At 35.6% G+C, this 6,304-nt stretch overlaps 1 long non-coding RNA gene across 2 annotated transcripts in view; it reads left to right on the forward strand.

The window, feature by feature from the left end:
- LOC117114460 overlaps nucleotides 1-4,223 on the forward strand; it is a 7,848-nt gene extending 3,625 nt beyond the window's left edge. Inside the window, exons 2-4 of one of the 2 annotated variants that reach the window (XR_004446370.1) lie at nucleotides 1,990-2,016; nucleotides 3,260-3,348; nucleotides 3,477-4,223. This is a non-coding gene — a long non-coding RNA (uncharacterized LOC117114460). The remainder of the gene's footprint in view (nucleotides 1-1,989; nucleotides 2,017-3,259; nucleotides 3,349-3,476) is intronic. The other variant, XR_004446369.1, reaches the window with a different exon arrangement.
- Nucleotides 4,224-6,304: the final 2,081 nt, after the last annotated feature.

Raw genomic sequence — 6,304 nt, forward strand, 5'->3', positions numbered from 1 at the left:
ATATATATGTATATTAGTTATTTATTTATTTATACTGGAACCGGGCCGCATACTAATATTAAAATTGCGACCTCTAGTTATTAAATCAAAGAAGAGACAATATAATCAATTATCAGAATAGAGAAACATAAAGACAAAATAATCAATTGGATTTACGTTATCAAAATATTTGAACAGAAATCCCTTAATTCTTAAGTAGTAAAAGAACGTTTTATTTTTATAAGACTTTGTTTAAACTGTCTTCTAAATAACATGAACTAAGTGGTGATTTTAATGATACGCCAATAATTATGCCTGAAGTCCTCTATTTTAGAGACCTACGTGGTGTGTAGCTTCAATGATTTGTTTTAATATAATATTGGAAATGGCTTGCATCTACCAAGCTATCTTCGGCACATGTTGCGACAAAAGATTGACAGAAGATTATTAATAAAAGTTGCAGTTTGTTTCTACAAAAATGGTTTGAACACCAAACTGTTAAGTTATATTATCTGTACAATTGTTAGCTGGGTACCAAGTACATTGGTTTGAGGAACACTGTTGGTTAACCAACTCCACTTTAACAATTTCTCACCAACCTTGAAACTATTTGACAAATAGCTAGCCTTTATACATTCAAGAAAATTACCAGGTATTCGACATGATTTCAACTATGTCAGCAATCTATTTAGTGGAGGCCGTGCCCAATATTAACTTTGTGTCACAGAGCCTCTCTCGCACATGTTGGTGCGAAAAAAATTCCCGTGATCTGGCCACTGCCCAATTATTTTGAGCCGTGACATTAAGATGTCCATCAACAGCCTTTATAAGGAAAGCTGACCAAACTCACCGACCAAATCTCCAACGACCTGCCAACTCCAGACAAACATTTTGCATACACTGCCTTAACATTCATGCTTTACCAAGCTGCAGAAACCACCATCCCAAGGGTCAGGCGCACACCCTACATCCCCTGTAACTCAAGGGCGACTGCAAGTGTGCCCCAGGACATGAAAAGGATAAAAAAAGACTCCAACCTCCTTTGTATTCTCGGTGATAAGTGACGTGAACATTGGGAAGAAGAAATTAAAGACATCAACTTCACCCACTCAGGTCGCAAGAGTTGGTCTACTTTAAATCGTCTTACTGGCCGGAGTTGTCTACCAAAAACCATGCCCAGTGTCTGCGAAGTCAATAATATAAGTTCATTTTGCTAATGGTACATGGAAAGATCGAAGTGAAGAGGCTCTCCGACAACCAAGCCACCAGGTTGCTGGAAACGTAGTGGAATTGACTATGCAGGGATCCAGGTGGGGGCGAAAGTTGGGCCGATCGAGATAACATTTTCCTAGAGGGTCCAGGCGCATGGCCCCGCTAAATTTTTGTGCTCTAGACGCCCGAAAATAACAGATGAGGCGTTCTGGGCTATCATTTTTTTTTCTTTCTTTTTTTCTTTTTTTTTTATCCCCCAAAAGGGGGGACCGGGCCGGGCCGCCCCCCTAAATCCGCCCCTGGGTTGTGACTACCTGGATCCGTCGAAACCGCCTCCGCTCGGAATTCCGACGGACTTGTTCATACCTGAAGAAAATTGGAGCAGAGCCGTCAGATCAGTGTCAATGCGGTGCATCCCAAAATATTGACCATAGTCAGCTCGTGCCAGTCTTTGGGCCTCTAAATGGACGCGCAGGCCTCCTACATCTGGACGAGGACACCATTAGCTGGCTTGAAACCATGGACATACCTGTGTATGTAGCTCCTGAGATGGATTCACACGAACGAACAAATTGAGGCCTGTCAAAGGCTTTCTGGAAAACCATATAAAAACAAACAACTGAATTTTATTCATCCAACCATTGCAACTTAGAATAGTTAAATGACACAAAGTAATTGAGTGTTACAGGAACAACATTTTCTAACTCCATGTTTTTAGGAGAAAATAGAGAATTATTCCAATATTGATTTTTTTTTGTTATAAATCTTAAAATGTTTCTATTTGTTTTACCTTTTTAGAATATAGACTACGTTAGCACTGCTAAGGTAGGGCATGTTTTTATGATTAACTTGTGAAATACGAATGTGATAAGACCCAACAGATTTAGAAATGTCCATATACTAAGAACCTTTCAATTTTTTGGGCTTCAATAGCCAGCTTAGAAAAAATCAGACCGTTTAATACCGATTCAAGGTTAGGCGAAGACAAAACACTTGTATTACAAACAGAGGAAAAGAATTCATTACATAGATATGGAATCCCAAGAAAACCCCTAAATATTTACGATTATGTTTTTAAAAAATCTGTTCGAGTTTATTTTAAAATCTTTAAATTGTTTTTTTTCCCTTATATTTGTGCTCAATTTTGTTAGTCTCATTGTTTGCATTTAAAGTAAATGTCAGATCTCCTAAAAATACTCAACATCCAGAGATTTAGCAGTTTTGGATGATATCTTTAACTTTCTTTAATATACCACAATTTTACTCTTTTATTACATCTGATGTAAAATAAATTCGTTTGTATTAGCATCGATTAGTTTCCAGTGGTTCGCATATTTGTGTCCCTGACAGTCAACACTTAAAACAGAGCGACAGTGGACACTTTCTTCATTAACTCGTATAGTTTCCTATATAAAAATGTCTTGTATACATTTAATCATCAGAAGCAAACTTGTAGATATGGTCGAGTTGCCCTGCGGTCCAACGCTTGCAACAGGCTATATATTATGTTCTTGCTTTGATAAAACAAGTGTCAACAGAGAAAGCTATTGATTCTCAAGGAAACTAGTTTTTAATAGGGTAATATGAATTTTGTATATCAGTTCAAAATTCAAACTCTAATTGCTAGAAGCCTGTTTGGATCACATGCAACTTAAATGGATATTTATGATCATATTCCCATGTTAATGTTGTTTGCTTTTAGTAACATGCATTTATTGGTCTCAGAATATGCTTCCGACTGATTTTACTTCTGTAAACATACCCAAGATGTAAAGCAAGTTCTACTCTTAAAACAGTGACAACCTGACAACGCCAATTCAACTTCCCGTGTTTGTATTAATAATTATTAGGATACACTTTAGTCATAAGAATAACAAATCTAGGTTTTTAAGACAGTCAGACTTAATAATATATTATCAATGTTGGTGTATACCGTTAATAAAGCCTATCTTTAATTTACGTTTTTCATTATCATTATGCCCTTTTGGTAGAGCTAGTGATATATTTTGGCCACTTTATTTAATGCATATTATGCCTTCTCTGATTCGATCAAATGATTTCTTCAAAGGTCTTTCCTGCAGCACAAACAGTTAAGTCAGCTTTTTGGGTAAAACTACAATCAATCTCTTCATACATCCATCTGGTACTGTACCTACGGTAAGTAGGCCTACTTCATTGAAGAGATAATACAATGCAAGTCTTTCATGATTTTAACATTTTGACTGTCATTCCATCAAATCCGACTACTTGTTACCATTATTTATTTCTTACCTTATCTCTTCTAGAATAGAACTTGCCGGATTGTCAATCAAACATAACATCTGCAGACCAATCAGAGCATCGTTAAGACTACGCGCTTCTCCCTCAAACACATCTGTGTCCCACAAACGCACGTGTTTACGCACGTCTACTTTATCTTTTTTTGTGAGATATTAGCACCATTATCCAAGGGCGGGGTTTAGCGGAATGGTTAATTGATGTTAATATTCCTAAACTCGGGTGCTATTATTTTAGGAATTTCTCAAGTGCCGCCAACTGATGTATTAATTAGTTTTATAAGAATACGTATAGAACGGATGTATACTCAAGTGACAGTCATAAAACAGCATTTTATTGATATTTGTTGAAACGTTTATATTCTGTAAACCATCCTGTCATCAACATCTTTTAATCAATTTGATAAGTCTTTGTACTAATTGATCTATTGTTTGGGAGAAAAGTTTAAAGTGTATTGATGCTGATCATCAGCAAGACCACCTTTTCTCATATTTATTACTTTTTAAAGGTACTGATACCTATAAATTATGAATTTATTATTCATGTTCTTATCACGTTGTCTTTTTAATGTTATATATTTAAATAAAAATCCACCATGAGCTTATTTTTGTATTGCCTACGTACATTTGACATTCCTTAACTTTAGTAATTATTACTGGTTTTGAAAATGTTTAGAGGCATAAAATAACAATTATCTATTTGAGTCAGTTCAATTAAATTCAATTTTATTAGCTGCTAGTGCCATTAAGTGCAAATATCCGCATCAACAACATATATTTACAATACTTATATACAATAAATAAAACAAGATAATAATCCAATTATTAAATAAAAGGATGTTTAAACTATTGGACCCATTCTATTGTTGTTAAAAGAAGTATGACTTGCTTAATATCTCCTGTTGTGGCGGAGAATGGGTCAATGTTAACAGTATAAAAAGGGATAGTGAATAAAGAAGGGGGAATTTTGAAATCGAGACGTTTTGGCATTGAATCGGAGATGGGATGATTGACGGTTTTTAAGAAGGGACATATCTATTGTTCTGACAGGTGGAAGGAAAAAGTTCAGCAGATGATCGGTAGATTGGACTGTTTTGCACATTTTTAAGTAGAGAGTACTTTTGCCTTTTTTCAAAAGGAGTGATGTTATACTATTTAAAAAAAAACCAGAAAGGTAAGATGAGGAAGTTCAATCGTTAGAAATTAATTTAGCAAAGAGCAGATCAAGACGACGAAAATGGACATATAACATAGTTGAAAAAGGCCATATGAACTACAAGAAAATTCAATAGAAGTTCGGATCAAAGATTTATAAAGATGAACTAAGGAGGTAGAGTCAAGTATGGATTTTAGACATTTAAGTATTGACATTTTACGGACTGTCAATTTGTATAGGGAGGATATTTGTGAATGCCATTTGCGATCATTTTGGATATTATTATTCCCAAGTTCAGATAGAGTTCACAACTTCAATAAGTTTGTCATGGGGAGAAAAAGAGGAGGAAATACAGCCGGAACTTTAAGAAAATCAATATTTAAAATGTTGCATCTGTGAGGGGCAAAAAGTCAAACCATTGGAAATGACCCAAGATTCTAATAATGAGGCAACATAAGGCCAATTGTCATCACCACACAAAGGTCTACTGGGCAAGTCGGCCCTGATACTTCCAATCAAAATTTAAACTCCTAAAGTGAAGGGAATGCATTTATTTTTTAAGCATGTGTGCTACTTCCCGGCAGAGAGCCATTTTTCAAACATGGTTTGTTTGTTATCAAGTCCACTTAGACTAACTTTAAATTCTGTATCTGCCCTGCATGATGGGGCGGGAATGGGGGTAGCTGCTTTGCAGCAGGTTCTAGCTGCTATTTCTGGGCATAAAGAGATGCCATATTTTCAAAATTTGTTCTCTTGGGATGTAGCAACCTCAGTAGAGGCTGAGGTGGTTAGGAGCTTTAGTCCCACTTTAAATCGTGTCTGCCCACATACAGGATGGAAAATGGTGAGGCTCTACAGGTTTGCCAGCTGCTATTCCTGGGCATCCACAGGTGCGCCATATTTCCCAAATAGGTGGGGCTGAGGTGGGTATACACTCCATCCTCATGGTAACTTTAAATATTGTGACTGTCCATTCAAGGGGACAGGTGGCGAGCATCTATTTCTGGGAACTCAGGTGCCAAAAATTTGTTCAATCAATCATCATCAATTTATTCCACATTTCCTTTTTTCATAACAAATAATATACACTTTGTGGAAAAGGAAAAACCACGACAAGCAAAGCTTTCAGCAGTGGGTCCCTTTTTAAATAAATTAAATGTATATTTATAACATGAAGAAAAGACAAATGAATAAATAAATATAAAGATATTAATAATAATAATAATAATAATAAATATAATTTAACAGTGTTAATGGCTATAAAGATTTATATACAGTGTCCTTTATTCGGACACTGTATTTACCTTTCTTTGATGATAGTACCATAGTGAAATGATGTAGCACGTTGTTCCATAATAAATATAGTGGTAAAGGCGATGACAATAAACACAAGTCAAGTTGACGTATTTTTGAAACATAATTTATTTGACACGAATATTTCGTCCACTCCTGTGGACTTCATCAGCGTAAGTGATATACATTAGAGATAATTAACTACAAGTTGCTGAAACTTAATTGGCCAACCAACCGTCCATGCATTGTTGATAGGCCAATTAAGTTTCAGCAACTTGAAGTTAAGTATCTCTAATGTCTACGCCGGTAAGTCCAAAATATTCGTGTTTAATAAATACAGTAGTTCCAAAAATACGTCAATCTGACTTTTGTTTATATTGTCATCACC

Source organism: Anneissia japonica, unplaced genomic scaffold (assembly GCF_011630105.1).
Source record: "Anneissia japonica isolate Jap-2015-1 unplaced genomic scaffold, ASM1163010v1 scaffold1374_len1023071_cov147, whole genome shotgun sequence".
In the NCBI taxonomy this organism is placed as follows: domain Eukaryota; kingdom Metazoa; phylum Echinodermata; class Crinoidea; order Comatulida; family Comatulidae; genus Anneissia; species Anneissia japonica.